Here is a 27507-nt window from a genome sequence, read left to right on the forward strand (position 1 = left end):
AACATGAATGGACCTAGAGGGTATTAGGTTAAATGAAGTAAGTCAGACAGAGAAAGAAAGATACCATATGATTTCCTTCAAATGTGGAAGATAAAACAACAACAACAAACTCACAGATATTTGGTGGTTACCAGAGGAGAAAGAGAGCAGGGGGAGGCGAAAGGGGTAAAGGGGCATTTTTATACAGTAACAGATGGAAATTGGGGTCTATGATGAAGTCAAAATACAATGATGCACACCTGAAATTTATATAATGATGTAAACCAATTTTACCTCAATAAACAAAAAAGAAGGCATTAGAAAAGTAAGAAATATCTAAAGGCTACTAGGACCAACAAGATCTGAGAAAGGAAGAGGGAAGTAAAATCTCAGAAAACGGAATCAGAGAACAGAAAAGAATGATTCCCCCAAGGAGACCAGGATGTGGAAACTATTAAGGGGTGGCTTCTTGAACTGTAAATATAGAATCCATTGTAAAAGTGGCTGGGGAACAACACTTTAAAGTTGGGATAGCAATACCAAATTGTTAAAGAAAATAAAAATCTACATAGATTTGAGAAGACAAACTCTAGATCATCATAGCAAAATACTCCAAGAATTATTAAGTGAATTTCAAAGTGATACAGTGCCCTGAAGGTACATGCCAGAAATACGGGTGAAATTAGGACTCTGCAAGATGGCAAAGCAAAGATGGGGCACATTAAGGTGGAGCCAGGCGGGATGAAAGCAGATAGAGTCTGAGTTAGATGTTGGTCTGTTGAGAGACTATCTCCTGGGTGAGATTATCCAACTCAAAAAAGTATAAATTGGACTAGATATATTTGACAAATAAATGTTTGACAGTCTCAGAATCCCACTATTTCACTATCAGCATCTATACATAATCTGAAAGAATAAGGCAGAAATATAAAGAATAAACTAAAGGAAAAAAAGCTACTAGATTAAGCAAAGAGTGCTAGAGAAGGAAAGGAAACAACTTAAGAAGCTAATTAAAAATTTCAATTCAGCTTCTCTGAAGATTGTAACAGAACGGTAAAGAAAAGTGACACTAGAGACAAATATCCTACAGCGACGCAAAAAGATGTGGAAGAAAATAATGTTACTCAAGACCTGGAACATTTAAAAACTAAGGACAATGCCTTACAGAGCAGGCCCCTAGGGGCACAGTTTTCAAAATTATCAAAAGGAACTTCAGTTCCGAAACCTATTAAGAGTGATTCTCAGACTGCCCTAGCAGCAGGTTTCTGGGATTAGGCACTTCCTGTTAAAAGGAAAGAGCAGGTACAGGGCTGAAATTGCCTACTCATAAGATATTGGAAGACTGTATCTCTGAAGAGAGTCCACATTCATTAAGCTGTAAGTGCCAGAAGCACAAGATTCAAAGGGAAAAATGGAAATTGAGGTTTAAATATACAGAAGGAAAAGAAAAACATCTCAAATGAGACCCATGGGACAAAGTCGCCACCATCAAAACTTCTAAGCTTGGGAAAAGAAGTACAGAGGACATGGGTAGACTCCTCTCCCTAATTCTGGTCATGGGATAGTGCCGAATTAACTATTGCTAGAAGAGAACTCAGGTTTTCAAGTTCCCCGGTCATGGATTTGAAAGAACTGTAATTGTGGACAGGAATCACAGCAAGGCTGAACCAAGAAAAATGTCTCCATCTAACTTCCTTCCCTCGGATACTACTGGGACTTTGGCAACACCAAGGGCAGGCTCCTGGGAACACAGTTTTGCTCGGGATCACTGTTCTAGGAGATTGGAATTGGCCCATTTTCTAAAAACTGGATGAATATGGGGTTCGTGCTCAGATGATTTTTTTTAACTCTTTGGACAGTTTTTCAAAGGCAGATATGAAAGATTTAGCCAATAGAACTAAAGGAACTACATATATTTTAGTGAAAAACTCTGACCACAGATGCTTAAGAAAACATGACTCTACTCACACAGAGAATTAGAAATTGGGGAAGACTTGAAGTCCTTTGATTTTATTTTAACTTAAGCAATCTAATTTGATTTGAAGCTTTAAATCTTTGGAATCTCCTTGGAAATTCTATAGTTAGAAGACATGAATATTCAAATTTGTGACATCTCTGTTTTGATGGCTGTTAATTACCAGAGTACCTTAATATTTGCATTCAATCTCATTGCAAAACTCTGATGAGCGATTTTGGACATTATGGTCAGCCTTGGTTACAAAATGTTAATTTAATTAGGACACTGTCCAGACTTATTTCAGAGCCTTCTGGATACTAAATCTACACTGACAACTAGTGGTAGCAGAAGGCTCAATAAGTGGGAGAAGAGAGGTGGCCTCACGAGGAGGGAAGCTGTCCCAAGAAGGTCATCTCCTCCCAAAGGAGGGCGAGCCACACTCCTGACTGACCACAGGCTTAATGGTTAAATCCAATGGATTAAAAACAGCAAAAATAATAACTCCACGGAATGTGACAAATAGAGGATGGGAGAAACTCAGTGTTTTCAACTGACAAATTTGGGAACAGGGATTAGACAAGCAGAGCTGAAATCCTTCCCTTCCTCTCCTCCTTTTCGAGAACAACTTGCCCGCAGAAAGGACACATTATCCTCGATCCTTAACACAACTGAAATGTTACAACTCTGCCCTGGGGGAGGAGGCCTGCCAGAGTCCAGACAGGCCTGTGGGTGGTAAGGTCTGCCTATTTATGAGATGCAGTATTTATGGGGTTCAGCATCTTTGCCACATACCCAAGATGAGTGGACCAGCAGCTCCAGCAATAACAAAACTGACATTTAGATCCTCCTCAGCTAGACTTCTTTGTCTATCTCAACCGAATCAGAATTAAGAGGAAAGATTCAGGTGGATGTTATGTACTGCTCCTCTCCAAACCCCAAATCTCTCTGGTTCTAAAAGCTCAGCCAGCACCCTATTGCCTCACACTGACTGCTCTGTTACCTACCTGACCTCATGACCCCTGGAACAGCATGATTACAGAAGGAGTAGAAAAAAGTTGATTGAATAAGCATGGATGGGATTTGGTGTTAGATTGGTACCAGGTTGGTAAAGGACAGAAACTTTCATAGACGATGCCAAACGTTTTATTTTGGTGGGCAGGGGAGGAACCTGAAAAATGATGGTGCTGCTGTTAAAAGAAATGAGAAAGCAGAGCTCAGCCTAATATCACTACTTGTTTGGTTTTACAGACATTTATGTAGCACATACTTTGTGCCAGGCACTGTGTTATGATTTGGTAGAACAGAGACAAAAGGGCACGGAGGAAGCTCTTTGCCAATTACCTCTGGCAGCACCAGCAGCAGCATCAGTAGCACACAACATAAAGAATGTACGCTTTCTGACACAAATCCTTTACTTACATTCATCAAAGAACATGAAAAAGAGATGTAAATGCATGGTAAACAACAATACAGTAGAATCCCTTTCTTTCTCTCAATTCTCTTGCTCCCCAAAGGTTTCCAGAAACTCAGTCCCCAAACCCCCAATTTCTTAACCCAGAGATTTTTGTGCTGCCTCCTCTTGCTCCTGGTTCTTCTCTCTTCACTTCCCTTTGCACCTGATGCCCTTGAACCTTCCCCACAGATTGTGACTTCCAGTTTGAATGTCCATGACTTTTCTCCTTAAAAATCAGCCCACTGACTTTATCCTTTCCATAGCTGCACCTGTTCTCCTCACTTGGCATCACAAACAACCTAAAATCCTGTCTGGAAATGTCAGAATCCCTTTGGAAGATGGTTGAGGGAAAGAGACTAAGTGAGCACATCCAGAATCCTCTTCAGGGGAAATTGAAGGAGTAGGACTGAAAACACTTACAGAATTTCACCCAATCATAATTATTATAATAACCATAATAATGAAAATATTGGATGTTTACTACATGCAAGCACCTGTGCTGAGCACTCTTATGTGGACTATTTCATTTGATGTACTGTTTTTTTGAGATACTTACTATTACCATTTCTGTTTTAGGGAGAAGGGGGCTAAGGCTTAGGAGTTAAATAACGCCCAAGGTCACAAAGCTGGAAAGAACTGGAACCCGGGTCTGCCTGACTTGAGAAACCTTAGCCTTCTCATATCTTGTTTAGTCCGTGACAACCATATCTTGCCCTTTTCTTCCCATCACCCTCCCAAAAAGTTCCATTGTTCAACATTTTTAAGTGCAAAATACCAGGAATCTTAAAATACATAGAGTATCATGGTGTGTAAAAGCATGTACACAGACCCAACACATTGTTAGCACTCAAGTAATATTTGCTCATTTGACTTATAATGTCTAAAACAGAATCATATACCTCCACCCTGTCCTTAGCTTCCAAATCAGTATCTCCACATTTTCTTTCTTCAATAAAGTATACCATATCCCACACTCCCCCACCCCAGGTCACGACATCAGTCTAGAGTTCACCGTCGTTCACAGAATCCATTTAGTCAGTATCTCCTGTTGATTCTTCTTTAAAAATGTCTCTCTCATCACTCTTTTCAGGACTATTACCATGCCTAACCTAGGAGCCCTTCATTTTAGACCTTGAAGCACCATAGGAATACCTTAAGTGAATTCCTGTTTCTATAGTCCCAATTACAATAGATTTGACGCACTGCATATTAACTTTATACAAACTCTTCAGTGGCTCACCATGGTCTTTAGATTCAATTCCACATTCTTTTATCACAACCTGACCCCTACATCTCTTATCCCTGGGTCAAAGACGCAGCTCCAGGACTGCTTTGCTCATTTTTCCCTGAACATATGTTTACATTTCTTTCTCGTAAGTGAAATACCAACAGCCAATAATATATACATATGGGCTCATCCTCCCTCATAATTAAAGATTTTTAATTAAAACAATGAAATACAGTTTTTGATCCAGCAGATATTCAAAGACAAAATTTAAAGGTTGATATTATTTAGTATTAATAAGGATATTGGAAGATAGGTACTCTAAGTCCTTGACAACAAAAGTTAATTCAGTGTTTGGAGGGCTATTTCAATCAAAAATTTAAAAGGCATGCCTTGTAAATCTAAGAACTTGTGCTACAGATACTTTAACACAAGTAAGCAAAAATATATAAACAAATTTATTTACTAAACATTGCTGTGCTATTAAAAATAACCCCTAGGTAATAACCCAAATGTCAAATATGAAATAAGTAACCAGTTAAAGAAGTTATATTGCCTCTATACAATGGCATGCTGTGCTTTTGTAAATATATATATGTGAATATATGTGTGTGCATATATATATATGATTGATCCATATGTACTAACAAAAAAATATATTTATAATGTGTTTTTAAGTGCAAAGAATAAGTTGCTGCAATAACTTCAAAGAATCTCAAGGGAATTATGGTGAGTTTAAAAAAGGCAGTCTTGAGCCAGCCCTGATGGTCTAGTGGTTAAAGTTCGCAAGCTCCACTTCCATGGCTCGGGCCTGTTTCCCCAGCATGGAGCACGGAACCACACCACTTGTCTGTCAGTAGCCATGCTGTGGCAGCAACTCGCATAGAAGAGCTAGAAGGACTTACAACTATGTACTGGGGCTTTGGGGAGAAAAGGAAGACAATCTTAAGACATTACATACTTTATAATTCCATTTACATAACATTATGTAATAAAAAATTATAGAGATGAACAGGTGAGGGATTGAAGGAGTAGCTGTAAAGGGGTAGCACGAGCTTTGGGGTGATGCAACAGTTCTGTTTCTTAATTGTGGTGGTAGCTAGAGGAAGCTACACACATGATAAAATTACATTGAAATATACACACACACACACGCACGCACAAATGGGCACAAATATAACTATTAAAATCTGAATAAACTCTGTGGATTGTACCAATGTCAATTTCCTGCTTTCCATACTGTAATATAGATGTTAACAATGGGGAATGGTAGATTAAGGGTGTGTGGGACCTTCCCCTACCTACTTTTCTCATTTCCTGAGGATATATAATTATTTCAAAATAAAAAGATTTTTTTAAATATGTAGGCACTCTCTCTCTGCATTCACAGAAAATACAACATAATAGTGAGTGTAAAAATTGTGCAATTCCTACTAGAATAAAAGGCTGAATATTGTTAGTACTTTGAGAGAGATATAGATGAGGTATAGAGAATTGTTAAAACATACTGACATAATCCTATAATCTCTAACTAAATCTTTTTGTACACAGCAAAAAATAGAAAGTTGCAGAATACACAGATGGTTATATCTCATTGGTATAACATATATAAATATTTATGGATTAAAATATTAAGGAATATCCACACCTAACTGTTAATAATGGCTACCTCTAGGGAATGTGTTAGGGAGAGTGGCACAAGGAGGACAATTTTATTTTTTACATTATATATTTCCATATTGTTTAAATTTCTTTTGTAATGCCATGTTTTTCTTTTTATTTTTTTTCTTGAGGTAACATTGGTTGATAACATTATACAATTTCAGGGTTACATCACTATATTTAGATTTCTGTGTAGACTACATTATGTTCACCATCCTAAGTCTAATTACCCTCTATCACCATGCACATGTGTCCTATTACCCCTTTCACCCTCCCTCCTCCCCCATTCCCGGCTGGTAACCACCAGTCTAATCTCTGCATCAATGTGTTTGTTGTTGCTGCTGTTGCTTTATCTTCCACATATAAGTGAAATCATACCATATTTGGCTTCCTCTATCTGACTTATTTCACTTAGCATAATACCCTCAAGGTCCATCTACGTTGTCACAAATGGCAAGATTTCATCTTTTTATGAGTAGTGTTCCATTGTATATATATATATACCACACCTTCTTTATCCATTCATCCATTGATGGGCACTTAGTTTGTTTCCAAGCCTTGACTATTGCAGATAGTGCTGCAATGAACATAGAGATGCAAATATCTTTTTGAATTAGTGTTTTCATGTTCTTTGGATAAAATAGCTCAGAAGTGGAATAGCTGGCATGTATTTCTTTTATAATTTAAAGTTGATCAGGAGGATAATGAAAAGGAAGAAACTGAAGGGGGAAGGAAGGAATTTCTTCCTCTGAGCCTTTGCTCATCCCATTTCTTCAAGGCCCATTTTAAGACCTTCTTTCCTACACAAGGTCTCAACAGAACTCTAAACTCCAGAGGCATTTTACTTATTGTCTACACTACATATTTGGGATTTATAAAAGTCTTCCTTGAAATACTAGATCCTGGAATAGCAGGGTTCTTAAGACATATTTATCATGATAATATTAATATGTTACACTTGCTAAAAATGGATTGCTCACAAAATATCTGCACCACGTTATCAACCATTACAAAGAAGAGAATAAAGCATATGCTAATTCAAGAAACACAGACTTTAATTAAGTACCAATAGTTTTAAACTTCTGGTTCAATTAGTCGGTCAGAAGAAGAAAAAAATGCAACCTTAAAGAATTACTCAGATTTAATAAAGGAAGACTTCAGGGTTATTTGAACATAGTTACTTTTTTAAGAAAAGCAATGTAAGTTTTAAAAATTATTAAAACTCATATTAACACCTAACAAGTGATTCAGTCTAGCCATCCCAGTCCAGGGCTCCTTAACCCACTGCCATACCATTTTCTGCAAAAAAAAACCCATCCTGCACTCTTGTGGTGGCTTCTGTCCTATGCAACAAACACAGAGAAAAGATAATCCAAACTGTACATACCTCTGCATTCCGACTTCAGGAACCTTTCATGGATGTTAGGGAAGAGAGAGAAATTGTTTAGTGTATATGAAGTCACAGCAGCTGTTCACACCTTCAAAAGCTAATCTGAAGTCCTTGAATGTAGACCTGTTTTTCATTCTACACTTACAGTTGATGATGATCTTGATATTTGGGTATTTATCATTCACTTGAAATAACTGAAAGAAATGGATATGATATCTCAAAATATCTTCATTGAGGGCTAAAAAATTAATTTTACAGTAATACCATGAAAAATTATACCTGCATTTTACTCTACTCCAAGAAAATATTGTATACATATTGTATAAATATTGTATACATGCTAGTACCTCAAAAATATGACATAATGTCATCTCAATTATTAAATTATAGTAGATTACAGTAGAAGAGATTAGGTTTCATTCAGATGCAGAATAAAATATAAAAAGGCTTTAGGGATTGTCTATGGATTTTCCAACATAACTGTGCCTTGTGCACCACCTAGAGGAAATGTGTAGAATATATATTGAACATAAACACTTGTATTGGCTACAGAGACAGACTGAACAATCTCATCAAGAGAGTTATAAAACAGAAATGATTTTCATCTGCCTGAGATGATTTTCATGTAGTCTTGCTGTAATATGACTTCCAATCTATTTAGATGAAGTCAGATGCTGATTGGAATCTAACATGAATACTTACAATTACAATTACCTAAAATTATTTCTTGAACATAATTTAAACTCTAATTTCTCTTACTCATTTAGAGAGCCTAGAGTTAGATTTTCTTCTAACATTAAACCAAAGTCATTTATTTAAAATTAAATATAACACTTGTGTTACCAACAAATAGTTTAAACAACAAGGAAAAACTTCTCTCTCTTTTGTCCTCCAAACGGAAAAAAAACCCCAATCTGTATTATTGGTGGGAAAACTGAAATATACATTATAAAAACATCCAAATCTAGGGGCCGGCCCGGTGGCAGAGTGGTTAAGTTTACACATTCTGCTTTGGCGGCCCTGGGTTTGCAGGTTCGGATCCTGGCTGTGGACATGGCACCGCTCATCAAGCCATGCTGTGGCAGGCGTCCCACGTATAAAGTAGAGGAAGATGGGCACGCATGTTAGTTCAGAGCCAGTCTTCCTCAGCAAAAAGAGGAGGATTGGCAGCAGATGTTAGCTCAGGGCTGATCTTCCTAAAAAAACAAACAACAAAACTTCCAAATCTGAATGTTTTATTGCCAAAAAAGAGAAGGGAAAAGAATTGAACTTCGTCATCAAACATTTTTATCAAATATCTTTCTAGGCCTCATGACATCTATGCAGCAACGTGAGTCAAATTAATAGTTTCACTACCTTCTATGAGTAAACATTTTTAGTATGCATCTCTGTCTTTATGAAAGATAAACTTATTTTCTAAAAATAATTGTTACTATTACCTATAAACACAATTTTTTAAAAATGAAAAGAGGCTCCTTACTCTTCCTATGCTATATTGAAAGTACTTAATCAGGACTAAAATTTCATGTCCTCATCTCTTCTCACAATATGCTCTCTCTTCCTAATTACTCCCATTTAAAAATAGTCTCAGTTAATAGTTATATGCCATTGACTCCACATTAATATTTATAATACAGATCTTATGTCTATATATTCAAAAGCCAACTCAGCATCTCTATTTGTATGTCTCGGGGACATTTCAACTCAAAATGTTCAGAACCATTATGTTCTTTCCCCTAAAACTTGCTTCTCTTGCAGCTCTCCTTTGTTTGGGCTATGGTGCCATGAAACTTGAAAATTTTCCTTGAAAACTGCCTTTCCCTCTCTTTCCAAATCAAATCCATTGTCCAAACCACTGAGTTAGCTTCTAAATAACTCTCAAATCTGTTCACTCCTGTCTGTCTCCACTTGTGCAACCCTAGTTCAAACAACCAACACTTCTGACCTGGGCAGTTATAACTTCAAACTCATCCCCCTTCATTATGGATGCCCATGCTCAGTTCACCACACAACAGCCAGACCATCCTCTTCACATTGCTCCTATCCCCCAAAACTTCTTAGAATCCTTCATAGGCTTCCCAATGCTCCTATAGATCACAACTCCAGTCTCAAATCTACCTACGAAGACTGCATTTCACCAGTCTCATCTGGACTCACCTCATGTCACATTGCTCTTCTCTTTGTCCTCCATGCTGAGCCATCAGATTCTTTTAGTTCCTCTAAGCACCATTCTCTTCTCCAAACCTGGACTTCATAAACGTGCCATTGCATTTTTCTGAAACAATCTTCCTCCTCCCACTCCTTTTTCATCTAATTACTTGGTTCTCAGTTACCCTTAGATCTTAATTCAAATTCACTTTCTTAGGCAACCTGTCCCCTGAGATTACGCCAGGTCCCTTCTCTTATCTGCCACCTTTGGTGTTCCCATGAGCACACTCTCCAGTTTTGCTCACCATTATACTCTCAGTGCATGGCATAGAGTTAGGAAGCACTTAATAAACATTTCTTGAATGAATCAATAAATACAATGAATGACAATAGTCATTTCTGTCTTCATTCCAAGAAAAAAATCAAGATGAAAGAAAGAGTACCTATGTTTATCTCCTCTCTTTCCTGAGACTCAATGAAAATGATAGAGGTATACACAAAAACAGTATAAACCGACAATGAGAAAGAGGACAGAAAGCAGGAGAATCTACAAATAATTTCAACAAATTTGGGGAAAATTGAAAACAGTTGATGAACTAGTGACTGATAAAGAAAAGCAAAGGAAGATGCTATAAAGTATACACACAGAAAGGGCTGTGGTGGAAAGGCCTAGTGGAATCCAGAGGACTGAGAACTTTGAAGTGCCAGCTACAGTGAAGGGTAGAAGTGAGGCATGGGCTAAAAACGGAGAGAGTCATGGAAAGATTTCAAAGAAAACGTATCATCTCCCTCCACACTCACCTCTCTCACCCAGCACCTTTCTCAGACAGTGCAACTGCCTAGCATTTGTCCTCATCCCAATCCTGGGAGAAAGAAAGAGAGAACAAAAGAGAGGAAGAGAGAAAGAAGGAAGGAAGGAAGGAGTAAAAGCAGCCATTCTTCTCTATAAAAATCTAATATACCACTTGGGAAGAAGTAGGGCAGCTTGTGTGGGAGCTGGAACTCTGACATTTACGAGTCCCAAATTATAATGTTCTGCTCTTCACCCACTCACCTTAAAACAAAGCTTGCCAGTGCAGTAACTGCCTTTGACAGAAACTCACTCAGCTTCTCTATTACTTCTTTCTCAAACATAAATGGACGAGTAAGAACCATCAAAAACCTGCAAGATGAATGAGAAAGATCAAAACAAGAAAAAAATGACTCCAGGAAAAGCAGAAGCAATTCATCAGCAAAGAGATCTTTAAAAAAATAGTTCTTATTGTATCTTCAGAGATATTGAAAAGATACCATATCTATTGGATGTATAAAAGAAACAAAAAACAAGAGCAGGATTCTATTAAAAATTAAAAATCATAAAACGTGTGTTAAATTAAAATATGTGTCAAATTAAAATGAGTCCAAAATGTATGAAATTAAAAATGTGAATACTACAAATCTTTCAGAATAATAGAACTAAAAGACAAGAAATAGAAATTACAAGAGAAAACAAGACATAGATGATTACTCTAAGATGTCTAACATTAGAAAGAGAGATCAGAGATAATAGAAGGGAGGTAATTATACTAATAAACAATAGTAATAGAAGAAATCTACAGCTGAAGTACTTCAGTGAAAGTCTACAGAATGAAAGAGCTCATGGTGTGTCTGCCTCAATGAATAAGAGAAAGACTTACACTGAGCCACATCATTGTAAAAGCTCAAAACAATAAATAAAGAGAACATATTTAAATGTTTCAGAGTAGAAACAAAAACAAATTTTTAAAAAAGGAACAAAACACACTATCATCAGAATTATCACTAGTACTAGATGATAGAAGACAGTGGAGGAATTTTGTCAAAATTCTGAGACAATTATTCTCCAGCCAGAAATCTGTGTATGGCAAAACCATCCAACAAATGTGAGAGTAGAAAAAAAGAAAGATTTTTCAGACATGGAAGCAATCAGAAAGTTTAGCTACTGTGGTGCTTTCTGATGAAGTTGCTTTAGGATATACTCCAACACAAAGAAGGAATAAGCCAAGAAAGAGAGAAATGCCAGGAAACAGTGGATCCTACTCAGAAGAGCAGTGAAGGCGAGTCCCAGGATGACAACTGGGCACCAGAACAGTAAGTCATATGGGGTAGACCAGGAGGATGGAGGGCTCCAAGCAGGAGAACTTAGTGGAAAAAAGGTGCACAATATCATAGATCATATAATAGGAAGTTTGAACAAAACTTAAAATGCAATAGAGGCAAATGATGCAAGGAAAAATAGAAACCACTTAGAAACTCTATAAGAAAGAAATAACTGTAGAAGAAAGGAAATAGAAATATAATGCACTATTTGACTCTTCAGTGAACGGTATTTACATGATCATAGTAACATTCCCAGGGTCTACTGAATTTCATATTTTAGAGTCAAATAATAGACAAAGTATGAGAGTATTGTGGTTATAGAGTAGACTGCAAGTGGTGTGAACTTCGATAGAAGTAAAAGTACAGAGACAGAAGGTGACAGGTGAAGGGGAAAGTGGAACTGAAGGGACAACAGGACTTCTGCCCACATTTTACAGAGTGGAATCAAAGGATACTCTCCACAGCTGGAGAAACAAGAGATCAAGGCAGTAAAAACTGTATACTACCTCAACTAAACTAATGCTATAGCATAGAAGATAAAATTTCTGTTAAAAATACATTGAGAAGCAGAAGAATATTGGAAAGCTTGGTAAACATGAGCTAAATCCTCATCTATCATAGCAAGAAGTCAATAAAGAATATCTAAAACAGACAAATCTAGGCATAGATATAGAAGCACATTTTGGAGATATCTTAGAGATTTACTGACTGTGTGATAACTAGCCTAACCGCACTATGCCTGTTTCCTCATCTGTAAAATGAGAATAATAATGGTACATACTCCGTGGCATTTATTGTGAGGATTAAATGAGTTAATATATGCAAATCTCTTATGATACTGCCTGGCACATTGCAAGTACCACAAACTAAATAAATACATATATTTGATGCCTTTTGATGAGTAATACTGGTGGCGATGGGGAAGGGAGCCACAGGACTCTTAATTTTCATGATTTACCCTGCTTATTATTTTATTTCTCTTAACAAACATGTGTTGCTTTGATAACAAATAAAGTTACTTGTTTAAAATAACTTGTAAAATCATGCTTTACCATTGAATAAGGTCAATTCCAAAGCCTGGAGATGCCAAATTTAAATTTATATGATGAAATTTTAAGCTCTGCTATAAAATTAGTAAAAATCTATATAAAATCAAATTTAATTAAAGGATTAATGGGAGTGCAACTAAGCCAAATTCTAATACTTCTATGGCAAAAACGTTTGGGTGCTCTACTCCTGTTTGCTATGTACATTGGCTGTTCCTTTCTTCTTCACTTTCTTTCATTATCCCTCGGTCCCTTTTCTTCTTTTGCTGTCTTCTCTCCCTCTGTACTCATTGCCCTACTCAAGCTTTAGGATGTTAGTGGGCTGTCTTATAGTGCTTGCTTATCCTTGTTGGGGGTATTTAACACTCAGTGGATTGATGACCACAGAAATAGATATTTCAGAAATTAAAATTGATCGAGCTCTATAACATAGTCGTTATTGTAATACATGCATGTGTCATTTATTCAATATTAAAAATATATTATAATGCTGGAATAGTTTCCCAAGATCTCAGAAATGACTACACTTTTTAAATTTAAGAAAATAAGTTTAAAAGATATTTAAATAAATATGAACCCTACTTCGAGAACATTCCAAAATTCTCTTGTCCTGATGAATCACTGAAACAACTCAGAGAAATCATGTGCTGTTAACACCATCTAGATACTTTTTTAAACCATACTTGCCAATAGAATCACTTATTGTGCCTATATGTCTTATCATTAATTAAAAGTAAACTGCTATCGACCAAGAGGAGAAAATCTGATCCTAGAGAATACAGCTCTCTGAAGTATATTCAGTGATGTAGTTTTGCTAAGAATGAGAAATTCTAGCGCTGAGAAAATGGAATCATATTAAATACAGTCTGGAGGCTTCTTAAAATGAGATTCAGGTTTCTTTAGTAGGCATTTTTATTATAAGCAGTCTTTTTCTGCTGTATTTGTTTCTAACTCAGCGGCCAAAAAATAATGCATGCATGAGCAGGTAGCAGTAACGCGGTGTGAACAGCAGAGAGAGCTGGAGGCTCAGGCCAGCCGGTGAACGTCAGCGGGGCTGGCGTGTCATTCCAGCCTACCCGTGCCCGAGCTTGTGTGAGGCTCGCGTGTGAAGAACTGCACCGTGAGGACGCGCAAAGCATCTTGATCGAAATGATTGGGAAAGCCTTCATTCTCAAAAGTAGTATGAAAATGTCAAATTGTCCTTACTGGAGCCCATTCTTGCCAAATATTACTTCTTGGGCAAATAGAATTAGGAAAAGATCTTAGCATCAATTATTTTCAAAATATTTTGGGAACACCGTTTTCAAATACTGCATCTCGGCACCTCCACGATTCCCGTTATGAGTATCATAAATCAGTGCAGAGTCTGGGCTCCTTACACGAAGCCTTTCTACCTCGGGGTGGAGAGTTAAGCCAAAACGAATCATCTCACTCACGACCTCTATTCAGAAGGACTTGTTAAAGTGGCCCAGTCACAGACTTTTTCCCACAAATGAGGATTTTTAAATTCCTATTCGCTCTCTCTTCCCTATTGTATCGTGTTTTTCTCACTTCTATTTTCTTTCCTTTGTACTTTACTTTTTTCATTTCCACAACTCCTTTTCTCCAAATGTCTGCTATTTGTTCCTTCTTTTATTTTATCTTATTCCAATCACATTTTATTTCAAATCCTGTTTTTTATTGCTGTTTAATTTATTTTTAATAATTTCTTCCTTTTTTCCTCATTCATCTGTTTTTTCTTCTATCTATGTTTCCCTTCTATAATCTTAGCCATCATTTCAAAAATTTTCTTTTTCTTTTTCTTTTTTCACATTTATTGAAAAAGCTACCTTTTTCCCACTTCTGTGAAGTGGGAAGAGCTGCGTTCACTAAGTTGCTTATTTATAAGTGCTTAATGCAAGCCTAGAGTATGTAAGACATGTACCAGGCACCAGGGTTGGGGGTAGCAATAAGGAATGAATGAGGAAGATAAAAATGTTGCTCATAATACAATAAGAAATAGATGCAAATAAATATCAAGGCACTATAATATCTGTACTGATGGAAAAATATAATATTTATCTCTGGGGATATGTGATTCGTGAACACTGTTTGTAAGGAGCCAGCCTCTGTGAGGAATCTTGAGGGATGGGAAGACATCAATGAGTGTAAATGGAGAGAAGATGAATAATAACATGAGATGAAAGGGGGGTGGTTTAATCGTGCTAAAGCACAGGGTGCTTGTGGAAGAATTACTGGGAATTTTGGACATTCTTTGTCAGACAATAAGGATGGTCCCTCTGCAGTATTCACAACAGACTCTGCCTTTCAGTAAACCTCTTCCGCCTTTCTGTAGACACGGTGGGGAAGACGGAATATCACAATAACTAATCCTCATCCTTTCTTTGCCTCTTTCTTCTCTTGTAAAATGGGATAAAAATAGTACTTAATTCACAGGGGTTTGGTGAGAATTAACTGTGTTAATAAATGTAAAGTACTTATAACTGTTCCTGGAACATAGCGAGTGTGGTAAAGATGTTTCTTATTCTTGGCATTTTGTTCTATTAAGGGTTGAGGCCAATTCAAATACTCTGTACTCTTTCCATGAAGCTTTTTTTAACCTCTCCAATTCACTCTGATCTTTTATTTCACTGTACACCCAGTCAGTGTTACCCAGTTAATATTTAAATATTCTCTAAATATTTTGTGTATTTTCATTTTGCGTCTTCATTAGAGCATAAGTTCCTTTTGGCAGGTACTACAAAATATTGTATACTTGTTTGATTCATCTGTGGAACCCACATGATTGAAGACATCTAATAGGCACTCAAAGAAACAGTAGCTGAACCAGTCAATGCATTCCATATCTTAGAAGCAAATAAGTGCTTGGTATGAAAGGTAAGCTTGCACATTCATTAGTGGAAAGCGAAAAGTATAAATAAGCTCAGAAATACCTGAGAAGAACTGCTCAAATAAATACAGTATTTTACTGTTTCAGGGTTATTCGACAGTATCAGGGAACATTTATCATACAACTACTATTACATACATATTACATGAATTACAGTGAATTCACTATTTAATTAAATTTTCACAACCTTAAGAGATTTTGAAAATGAGTGAGGCTCAGAGAGGTCACACTGTCATAAGTAATGGCAGAGCTAGGGTTCAACTCCGTGTCTACCAAACTCCAAGTATGTGCTCTTTCTTCCATAACATCTCCCACTGACATAAGGAAGAGAAATCGGAGAGATAATTTTCATTTTTGGATCAAATGGGTATGTCACATTGGCAGAACAATTATGGAAATACAAACAAAGTGAGAATAAAAAGTAAAAATGTGTATTTCTAGAGTCATCCAAGGAAAGCTAGCAGGAACGATCAAATATCAAAAATTGACTGATTTAAAAGGTTGGGATTCTGCATATGTATGGTAAAGTCCCAAAACATATCAATATTGAAATTTTTCAAAGGTGAAACTAATGCTTTTTTTTACAGGTGGCATGGAAAATCTTGGACAAGTGTTTACAGAGGGAGCAAAGTTCATAATAACAATAAAGTACTTTGATTTTTATTCGATGTTTTTAAGAATCAGCCTAAATTATTTCTTGACCCCAAGAGTGGGCCATTTCTTTGCTAACTTGGAGTAGAGTTAATACATCACTAAATAGATCCTGCCAGGTCCTTTAGCCAGCTCTGGGTGTTAACTTAGCTGGTAGAGTGTTACCTACAAAGCTGTTCCTCTCATTCACTCATTTATTTATTTTTCAACAAATATTTATGGAGCACCTGTAATGTGCCAAGCACTCTCCTAGAACCTTGAGATACATCAGTGAAAAAACAAAAATCCTTGCCCTTGCTGAAAAAGTAAAAAGGGATTAGAGATGTATGGAGGGGTAGTGGTGAGAATCACAAATAGTCTGGTCAGGATGGGCCTCATAGAAAAGAGGGCATTTGGGCAAAGCCTTAGAAGAGAGGAGGGAGGGAGCTTTGAGAGTATCCAGGGAAACTGCATTCTGGGCAGAGGAAGCTGTCAGTTCAAAGGCCCTTAGGCAAAGTGTTCCTGACTTGTTTGAGGGACAATAAGGAATCCAGTAGGTCTGGAAAGATGAGAGCAGTAAAAGATGAGCTTGGAAATGAGTGCTCATTGGCTTTTACTTGGAGGGAGATGGGGAGACTTTGCAGAGTATTTTTTTTTCATATCCTGCATTAATTTGTTTGTTTGTTTGTTTTTTCTGGGAAAGATTTGCCCTGAGCTAACATCTGTTGCCAATCTTCCTTTTTTTTTTCCTCCCAAAGCCCCAGTACATAGTCCATAGTTGTATATTCTAGTTGTAGGTCCTTCTAGTTTTTCTATGTGAGCCACCACCACAGCATGGCTACTGACAGGTGAGTGGTGTGGTTCCACACTTGGGGAAGCAACCCAGGCCGCCAAAGCAGAACACACTGAACTTTAACCACTAGGCCATCAGGGCTGGCTCATGCAGAATTTTGAGCATAGGAGTAACATGTTTTGATGTATATTTGGAGTTAAAAATGAATAGCCTAGGGGCTGGCCCCATGGCCGAGTGGTTGAGTCTGCGCACTTTGCTTTGGTGGCCCGGTGTTCACAAGTTCAGATCCTGGGTGTAGACCTACACACTGCTCATCAGGCCTTGCTGAGGTGGCATCCCAAATGGGATCCCATCCCACAGGGAAGAGCTAGAATGGCCTACAACTAGGATATGGAACTATGTACTGGGGCTTTGGCGGGGGGAAGGAGGAATATTGGTAACAGATGTTAGCTCAGGGACAATCTTCCTCACCATCAATAACAAAAAGTAGCATAAAATATAAATAGTCTAAAGCCATACAATGACTTGTTAAAGGATAATTTCAAAACGGGAGGCTAGCAAAGGCAAAAAATGGTTTGCCTATATCCAAAATATCAATGGTCAATTTTTTTCTCTTGTTATGTATCAAGTATTGTGTATTCATTAAACCTTTTCTAGTTAATGACAAAAATCACAGAGTAAACTTTAATTCTCCTAGGCTTAGAATAAGGCCTTAATAGCTCATCATTCACTTTTGATTATTAAGATGAAAATATTAATAGCTATTAAAAATGTGTTTATTAGTTTATACCATCATTATAAATCAACTAGGTTAGTAGATATTTTGATTAAAGTTGCTTTAATATGCAGAGTGGCTTAACTTCTTGGATGACCTGAAGTTTTGGTGTAGTGGAAGGTCACAGACCTCCTGCAGAGAAGACATTAGTAGTTTCAGCTGCAGGGCTAATGCCAGGGTGCAAGGGAGGAAGAGTGAACAGGTAGAACCAGGGCAGAAGGATCCTGGCTACAGGCCAGCCAGGAGTGGATGGCCAGCAGCTCTGATCATAACATTTGCTGTGTACAGTGAACTTCTTCCCTGCCTGGGCTGGTACTCATACCCAGAAAGGGAAGCCAAGGAATCGCGGGACTACTGCAATGCTCACCTAGGGAGTCAGTTTGCTAAGTCTCCATAACAAAACATCACAGTCTGGTGTCTTAACCAAGAGAAATTTATGTTCTCACAGTTCTGGAGGCTAGAGGTCCAAGATCAATGTGTCAGCAGCTTTAGTTTCTTCTAAGGCCTCTCTCTTTGGGTTGCAGAGGGCTGCCCTCTCTCTATGTCCTCACACACTCATCCCTTGGTCTGTGTGTTGTCTGTGTCCTAATCTCTTCTTCTTATAAGGACACCAGTCATATTGGATTAGGGCCCATCCATCTGGCCTCATCAATTACCTCTTTAAGGGCCCTATCTCCAGTCACATTCTGAGGTCCCGGGAGTTAGAATTTCAACAGATAAATTTCAAGAGGACACAATCCAGTCCACAACACCTAGCATCAAGATCTCAGTGACCTATCTGATTGAAGCAAAACTCAGCCTGGAATACCCAATCCCCTAACTAAGCACTAGGCAAAGCAGGAGAACCAAAGCATATTTTAGTTTGTTTGGTTGAGTTTTTTTGTTGTTGTTTATCGCAGATTTTGATATTTTCAAAAAGCATCAGGCACCGGCCCCATGGCATAGTGGTTGAGTTTGGCATGCTCTGCTTTGGCAGCCTGGGTTCTCAGGTTCAGATCCCGGGAGCATACCTACCCCACTTGTTAGCCATGCTGTGGCAGCAACCCACACATAAAGTGGAGGAAGACTGGCAACAGGTGTTAGCTCAGGGCTAATCTTCCTCAGCAAAAAAAAAAAAAAAAACTTATACTTATTATAATAGTCTTGTTAATTGCCCTCTAAAGGGCTTACCTGGCCTGTGGCCAACCCTGGATAAGAACTAAGGGAGAAGTCCAGCTAAATGGGTGGGTATTCAAGGCAGGGTTCTGGACCTAGCATGGGAATTAGAATGCAAACCAGAAAATCATGACTGCATCCCAATTACAGGGTCCAGAGGAGTAAAGAGAGTCAAAAGGGAAGGCTGCCACTGTGGATCAGGACCACATCCTCACTCCAGGCACACTGGATAAGAGACTTGAGTATCGGGTTTGGTTCAGATTCCTTTGAAGTCCTCAGAGGGTAAATCCTAAACAAAGCGGTGGAAAGACACTGGCTTTAAAGTGAAAAATTTTTGAATCAAAACGCTAAATATACATCATCCTGGTTGTGAATCTATGAGAATGTGATCAAACCTCTCTGGGTCTCAATTTCAATAAATATCTCCATAAACACTAGTTCCTTTTCTTTCCTCTTTTCGCACAGCTGAGTAAGACTGGAAGAGATAATTACTGACAATTACAAGTTTAATCCAGAGAAAAGTAAACCAGAACTAAATAGGTCCAGAAGCAACATGGAATATATCCTCAGCCACCAGTGCCTGCAAGTCACAAGTAATAAAATCTACAGTCTCCTGGCTCTGCATTAATATGTTATGGAAATACCAAAGAATAAAGAATCATTTATATCTAATAGTCAAAACTGTTCTGAGCACCAAATATTAGATTCTTCTCTTTCCAGTTTAAACATTTGCTGTGCCATAGAAGGATGATGTTGACACTTCTGGTTGCTAGGAGCGTCATGGGGTTGGGTACATATACAATAGCATTCTGTCAGCTCAGATGTGGGGCGTTCTAATCAGCATGACTCGCTTTTCATATACCAGTACAATAATGGGAAGTATAGATTTACCATGCAAATTATACACGACAATGCGAATTCACTAATCTGGAGAGAGAAAAGCATTTGAGGACTTATGTTTAAGCATTTTTTTGCAGTATCTTTCAGAATGAAATAAATAAATAAATAAATAAATAAAAGCCTTGAAACAAAGTGGATGCTCACTAGTAAGTAATAGAATGTCTGAAAATATTGTGTTGCACACACACTACGAAATACCAAAGAGTCGCTAAAAGAAATAAATTATAGCTATGCCAGATGACTTGAAAGAATTTCCATCCTGCATTGTCAAGCGAGAATAGCAAAATGGACAAAATTATTCATATACAGCGATGTTCATAGCAGCATTATTCAGCATAGTCAAAAGATGGAAGCATTTAAAATTTGAAGTGTATTTATTACAATTTATATTTAATTTTGAATTTTATTACATAATTCTTAATGTTTTATAATTTAAAATATATTAATATAACTAATTTTTTCATTTATTTTAAGTAACATTTTATAAAATGCATTCAAATTTGGATTTTAAATACAACTGTGCTTTGAAGACAATTATATCTTTAATACTTTGATCATTGCCATGAATAGAACACAGATTAAGTGAAAATCTTGATAACAACCTAACTAATGATTTTACTGAAATAAATGCAAGACAAAACAATTTTGTAGAATAAACTATATAATGACTTATGAATTATATATATATATATTTTATTAGTCATCTAAAACACCACCTCCCAGTCAATAGAACACCAGGCAATGATAATTAAATTTGGTCTTCTTGGATATTTTACTAATTTAGTGTCTGATAAAAACTATAGCTATATATATATCTTTCACAGTTGTTATTATGAAGATGCATATGTCAAGGTAGGAAAATAGAACATATTTTATTTAACAGTTTGTTAACTTGATTTGTGATCTTTAAACGTCTAAAATACATATGTGGGCCTCCATTTTTACTTTTGGCCCAGGCTACCCAAACCTCCTGCACAGGCCTGGAAAGCGCTTTGAAGACAGGACTTAGGAGAATCCTGAGGTTAGGGCACCTACAGAAGGGCATAGGCTACTATCTCAAGATATCTCGATGCCCAGTTTAGTCAAGAGTCGGGAAAGCCAAAACACTGTTTCTAGTCAATACACATATCCTAAACTTCATTCACTTCACAAAGAAAAAATCACTTTCACTTCCATTATCCTAATTAATAAAACTTCTGATGTTGATTAAAAAAAAGAATTAAGATAGAGCCTTCAAAGAGTAGGCTTTCGATTAGTCTTTCAAATGCTAACTAACCACTCCTAGTCTTTCAAATGCTAACTAACCATTCCTAATTAGAGTATTTCAAATGTTAACTAACTGCCCCTGGGGTGTAAATTGCAATGAACTACCACACTCTGTACCACTGTTTAAATAGCAGTATTTTAAAGTAAAATAGAGCAAATGTAACAATCACCATATGTATAAGGGCTTTATAAATCAACAGTTGTGCCATTAATTAGCAGCTTTTTAATACGTTCTTGCAAGTCCTTGATTCAAACAATGTCAGACTTTTCTCTGAAAGGTCAGAAGTCATTGATTCCATTCTAAAATGCCTCTATTTATCTCCGCTGTAGGAACCACACAGTGAGGACCCAGACTAGAAAGGACATCGCCCCTTCCAGCTGGTCCCTGCAGCTGCTCGTAGTACTTGGCCAAACTTTAAAGACATTAGGAGCGTTCCAAGCATTGCCACCTCTCCCTACACACCTCTCAGATCATGGCACACATCTGTGAAGTGGCTGCCTCCTCACTGAAGCCGATTCCTCCAGTTTAATCTTGTATTGAAGGTATGGGTAGATTTCTGTACTCAAGCCATATAACCCAGCTCATTTATTCTTTGAGGGGGCTCAGCTCTCTACCATCAAATGATTTGAATAAAATGATCCCACTATCTAAAAAGATGAAGTCCAAACACCTCTATCTTGATAGGCCACCACCTCCACTTGGAGCAAGACCAATTCCAGGGAAACAGAAACCAGGGCCCCAGCCTGATGCTATTCTAGTGAAAATAATGGAAGGCTTATATCACAGGCCATGTTGCTAATCTATATTTTTCTAATGTTTCCAGTCCTTTTAAACTTTCTGGACTTGAGTTTTCTTTCTTATCAACTTCTCTCTGCATGGGCCTGGGCCTCCACCAGGATATTGATTTGTGCGGTGCATAGATTCCTGCTATTATCAGCTCAGCTGTTAGGGTGCCTGTGAAAGAGTACCTCCACCCTGCTTACAGAAAGGCTAAGAACAGCATTAAAGTTTTAGATCCCTCATCTGCACTAGCTGCTATACAAGTCACCTGGCTTATCTTGGTGAGTTCCTACTTTCTGTCCAACATCAATAACTGGAGGAGGCTGGAGTTAGGGTGACCAACCATCCTGATTTGCCTTGGGCTGAGGTAGTATCTGAGGCATGGATCTTTCAGTTCTAAAACGGGAAAGTCCTGCACAAACCTAGACTTGATAGCCACCCTTGTTGGGTGACTGGTCGGATTCTAGCAAATTTGCCATACAATGGAAGCTTCATGTAGAGCAGTCCCAGCCCAAGCCCATTACAAGTGGTACTAACACATTTCCTACTTACAAATCTCCTCCAGCCAGCGCCTTTTGCACACAAGTTGTAGCCTTAGAAAAAAGAAGGTTCTTCTTTGACCTAGAAAATTTTAAGAAATTAACTTTCACATTCTTCTAGCTCTCTACTTATTCAAAAGCCTACTACAGGGTCTTTTAAGCATTTTGCCACTGTCACCAAAGGTCATTTGTTTCAAAGACAAATAACATCAAGCCTGGGACTCTATGACATTCCATTATTGTCTGGTTTCTAATATTCACTCTACTCATAGCCCCTTAATCACATGCTTCTCATTTGAGCTATGCTTAAGCTCTCCTCCTCTTCACTTTCTTCTCTTATAAACTAAAAAATTTATATGAACTGAGACTTAACAAATTGTAAGGAGTTTCCTTATTATTAGCTAGAGTGCATTTTATCTAAAGGGTTTCAAAAACTAAAATAATTCATTCTACAAATATTTATTGAGTAGTTCCTCTATTATTAGCACTGCATTTGCTGCTAGGGATACAAGAATGAACAATGCAAGCACAATCTGCCAGGCTAATATGGGTTGCTGAGAAGTAAATGAGCAACAGCAGCACGGTAAATACCATGAGGGTCAAGTTCCATATAGGAGCGTAGGGGAGCAACAACTAATCCAAATTTGGAGGTCATGGAAGACTAAATGGATGGTTAGCACTCATCTGTTCATGTATTCATTGATTAATTTAACAAATATTTATCAAGAGTCTAATGTGTACCAGGTACTATGATGGCCATTGTGGATGAGCATGAATGTAATTAGGACATAGTCTTTATGTTGAAGGGGTTTCATAGTCTAGTATGAAAAAAACACGTGTAAATAAATAATTACAATATGATGTAATAAGTACTGTAATAAAGGTCTCCAGGGAAGGTTTCACAAAAGAGGGGACTTCTATATGGAATTGTACTTGACCTTGAAGATTAAGGAGGAACTTGCTAGATAATGGGGAAGAAGAAGGGCCCTCCATGCAGAGGCAACAGCTTGTGAAACAGCAGAGGTATGAATGCCCAGTAAGGTAACTACAAGCAATTGAGTATGGCTAGGGGTAAGGTTTTTGTGAAGAGTGGTAGACAGTGACTGAAATGGAGGTGTAATTAGATCACAGTAGGAATTTTATGCCATCTTATAGGATTTAGGTTTATTCTGAAAATTATGGGAAGCCATTGAATGGTTTCCAGTCAGGAAGTGACCTTTGCAGATCTGTATTCTAGAAAGATACCTGTAAAGATCGTGAGGATTGGCTAGAGGAAAAAGCAATTTATCTGATCTTCAAATACTCCGCGAAGTGAGTATAACAGGCATTTTCACTCGCATTTTATATATAAGGATCTAGGACTTGGAGGTGTCAAGTAATTCGGCTAAGGCCCCCTAGGTCATTTCAAAATGTAGGGAAGTCAACACTTGGTCCAGATAGGAATGCAGATGGAAATCTCTATGCAGTTCACCTTTGGCTTCAGTCACCCTATCCTTGAAAATAATCTTTAAAAGCTAGTTCTGGTTGCACTGCTGATTCCCCACTAGTTTTGCACGATTGATTAGATACAATTTGTATAGTATGAATCAGACTCTTTGAAGCATCAAAGTGCTCCACAATATGGTTTTCTATTTCCTAGGCAGAGGCCTGGGTCGCTCATATTTTCTAATGTTATTCTAAATCCTCTAAATCTTACCCTCCAGGCTGCAAGTGAGCCATGGAAATATTCCAGCTATTTTTATTTGGAGCCAACAGTGGGCAATTCATTTTAAGAAACTGACATTTTATCCTCTAATATTGTGAACATTTCAAAATTGTTGACACTGGCTCAAATCTGTTTCTTCTGATATTTGTGGGATATCATAGGTGGCAAATAATTGTGAATTAGCTTGATTTGTTTTCTTCCCTTCTCAGTTTTATAAATAAGTGCAAATGAGCCAATAATGATTTTCTCTTCCCCAAAAACATCTCTGCTTGGTACTTAAAGTTTTCAAAAAGTTTATTAATTACAATAAATATTAAGGATTAAGTTCACAGAAAAAGAAAACAGTAGTTTAATTATTCCTGGGACATCTGGATTTTTATTAAGGGGTGAAGGATGAGTAATAACAACTCTGCACACGTTATTGACTAATTTTTCCTTTATAAGAGTGGTTCTCAAAGTGTGGTCCCAGGGCCAGCAGCATCTGCATCACCTGGCAACTTGTTTGAAAAACAAATACTTAGCCTGAACCTAAGACCTACTGAGTGGAGTTGGGGGAGAAGCAGCAATCCGTTTTTTCAGACGTCTTCCAGTTGATTCTGAATCAGGCTAAAGTTTAAGACACACTGGTATAAAGGAAAAAAGCATATGTTTCAGACTACAAAAGACACAGTTTCAGTTCCAACCTCAGCCATTTGATTTTAGACACATCATCTATTCCTGGTGCCATCACCAGGTTAACTGGTTAATAACTTAGCTCCTTAGCTGGCCTCATGAGTATTATAAATACTACCTGATAAGTCATCCTTGTTCATTTGTTTTTTCACAGTCTCCGCTCTCCGATTTGGATGCACGCCTAAGTTTGAGAACCACTGGCCTATAAGATGCAATATATTGGAAGCAGACCAGCTACATAATTTGAGCAGCCCAGGGCAAAATGAAAGGCAGGGTCCCTTGTTCAAAAATTAAGAATTTCAAGACATTGACAGCACAGCGTTAAATCAAGCAGAGGGCCCAAATGAGCACTGGCCTACAAATGTACAGGTCGAATGCCCAAAGAGAAGCTCCTGCTTGTATTCAACCACTTTTATTTTTTCAGATGAAAATGATACAACGCTAAGAAAGTAGGCCACATTTCCCCCTCAGACACTTACCTCCTGAGTGGTCCATCTCCACAGACAGCCCTGCTCGTTAGCCTCTGTATCTTCGCCCAGTGTTGTCTCCCTTTCCGCTATCCAAATGCATTTTTGTACTTCAAGACCCGACTTAAGGTCCCCTTCCTTCACGAAGTCTTCCCTTACTGCCTTAACTCACTTAACTCTGTCTTTCTAAACTTTTCTAGCACTTGCTTTATGCCATTAATTCAGCTTTTTTAATATTAATGATTGCTGATCATTGTGTTCATCTTGTTTCTTAAGTTAGATTATAAGCATCTTCAGCATCAAGAGGGTGCCATCATCATACAATGCCAAGAGCTCAGGCTTTTAAGCTCAATAAAGCCTTGGTGTAAATACCCTCTCTCATTTACTAGCTGTGATGTAGGTCAATTAACTCACTTTTGAGCCTCAGAATCTTCACTGGAAAAATGGGGTAACAAGATGTACTTCATAGAGTTGTTGTGAAAATTAGATGAGATGATATAAGCAAAGCGCTGGGCATATATAAATGCTCATCAAATATTAGTTCCTTTATCAGATTTATCCTGCCATACATCTGATTTTGCTTGAGCAAACCGAACATTGCTAAACACAAAGTCAGTATTCAATGAGTATATAATCATTGGAAATTGTATGTATTTTATTTTTAAATGTATTACTTCGCATGTACTCAGGAAGTAAACAAATCTTATGTTGAAATTTATAGTGTTATTATCTATGACTCATTTGTAAATTCTTATATTCATATGCTGACTTATGCAAAAAATACACGTTTAATTTGTACAATTGTTTCCATTTTCAAAGTATTTTCACCTTACTTTATCAATGTTATCTTACATGGTGAAAAGAGAGAAATTCTTATTCCCAGTGAGGAGAAGGGGAAGATTGGCACCGACAGATTAAGGGATTGCTCTAAATTACACAGTACCAGAGTAATTTAATATCCACAAAAGTGTCCTAGAAGCTGGGTCTAAACTCAGATATGCTGACTCCTCGTCCAATACTTTTTTCCACTATACTAAACTATCTCCGGCAAACAAGAATACACCTGAAGGGGGCTGGGCTGTGGCCCAGTGGTTAAGTTCCCACGCTCCACTTTTGTAGCCCAGGGTTCATGGGTTCATATCCTGGGCGCAGACCTAGCACTGCTCATCAAGCCATGCCGAGGCAGTGTCCCACACAGAAGAACTAGAACAACCAGAAGAACCTACAACTAGGATATACAATTATGCATTACAGGGCTTTGGGGAAAAAAAAAAGAGGAAGATAAGCAACAGATGTTAGCTCAGGGTCAATTTTCCTCACCAAAAAAAATAAAATATGTTCTAGGTCATTAAAAGAAAAGAATATACCTGTAAACTACATGCAGGAACAATTATTTTAACGGATTAAAATAGCATAAGTGAGTATTTCTTTTTATGCTGGGCATATAGTGGGCGTTCAATGGTTGTTGAATTAGAAACACCATGTAAGGTGCCTATTACAGTTTCTGGTTCACAGTAGCACTGCTTAGTAAAGAGTGAGTTCTTATTTAATTCCTCTCTTTGATAAGCGTATTTTAAAGGGACCATTTTCTCCTAATGAAAATTTAAGGACAAGGTTGAGTATTTTTAAGACAGTTTCAATTTGGGGCCTAGCACATCATGCTCGAAAGCCGCTCCCCCCGCGCCCATGTGAATTATTATACTCCTTCCTCCTGACCTGCGCAAACCACACTTTGCCTGCCAACCTTATGACTCAAAGGCCCCTGACGACTCTCTGCAGCCTCCCAGCCACAGCCCAGGAACCCAAAGCGGTTTCCACGTGAAACACCTAAACACGGCCCCTAAGCCCAAGGTCCGCTACAGTGAGGGCCTAGATCAAAGGCGAATGAGAAGGCAGAGCCCCCTTCTGCTCCCACCCCCTCCACGTCGGCAGCATCCAATCGCTTTTCTCTGTCTC

At 37.8% G+C, this 27507-nt stretch overlaps 1 long non-coding RNA gene across 2 annotated transcripts in view; it reads right to left on the reverse strand.

The window, feature by feature from the left end:
- LOC111775361 (uncharacterized) overlaps positions 1 to 27473 on the reverse strand; it is a 64561-nt gene extending 37088 nt beyond the window's left edge. The window contains exons 1-4 of one of the 2 annotated variants that reach the window (XR_011422167.1): positions 25564 to 27473; positions 22721 to 22789; positions 10869 to 10976; positions 7790 to 7860 (exon numbers count right to left, since the gene is read on the reverse strand). This is a non-coding gene — a long non-coding RNA (uncharacterized lncRNA). The remainder of the gene's footprint in view (positions 1 to 7789; positions 7861 to 10868; positions 10977 to 22720; positions 22790 to 25563) is intronic. The other variant, XR_011422168.1, reaches the window with a different exon arrangement.
- Positions 27474 to 27507: the final 34 nt, after the last annotated feature.

Source organism: Equus caballus, chromosome 10 (assembly GCF_041296265.1).
Source record: "Equus caballus isolate H_3958 breed thoroughbred chromosome 10, TB-T2T, whole genome shotgun sequence".
NCBI classification, from domain to species: domain Eukaryota; kingdom Metazoa; phylum Chordata; class Mammalia; order Perissodactyla; family Equidae; genus Equus; species Equus caballus.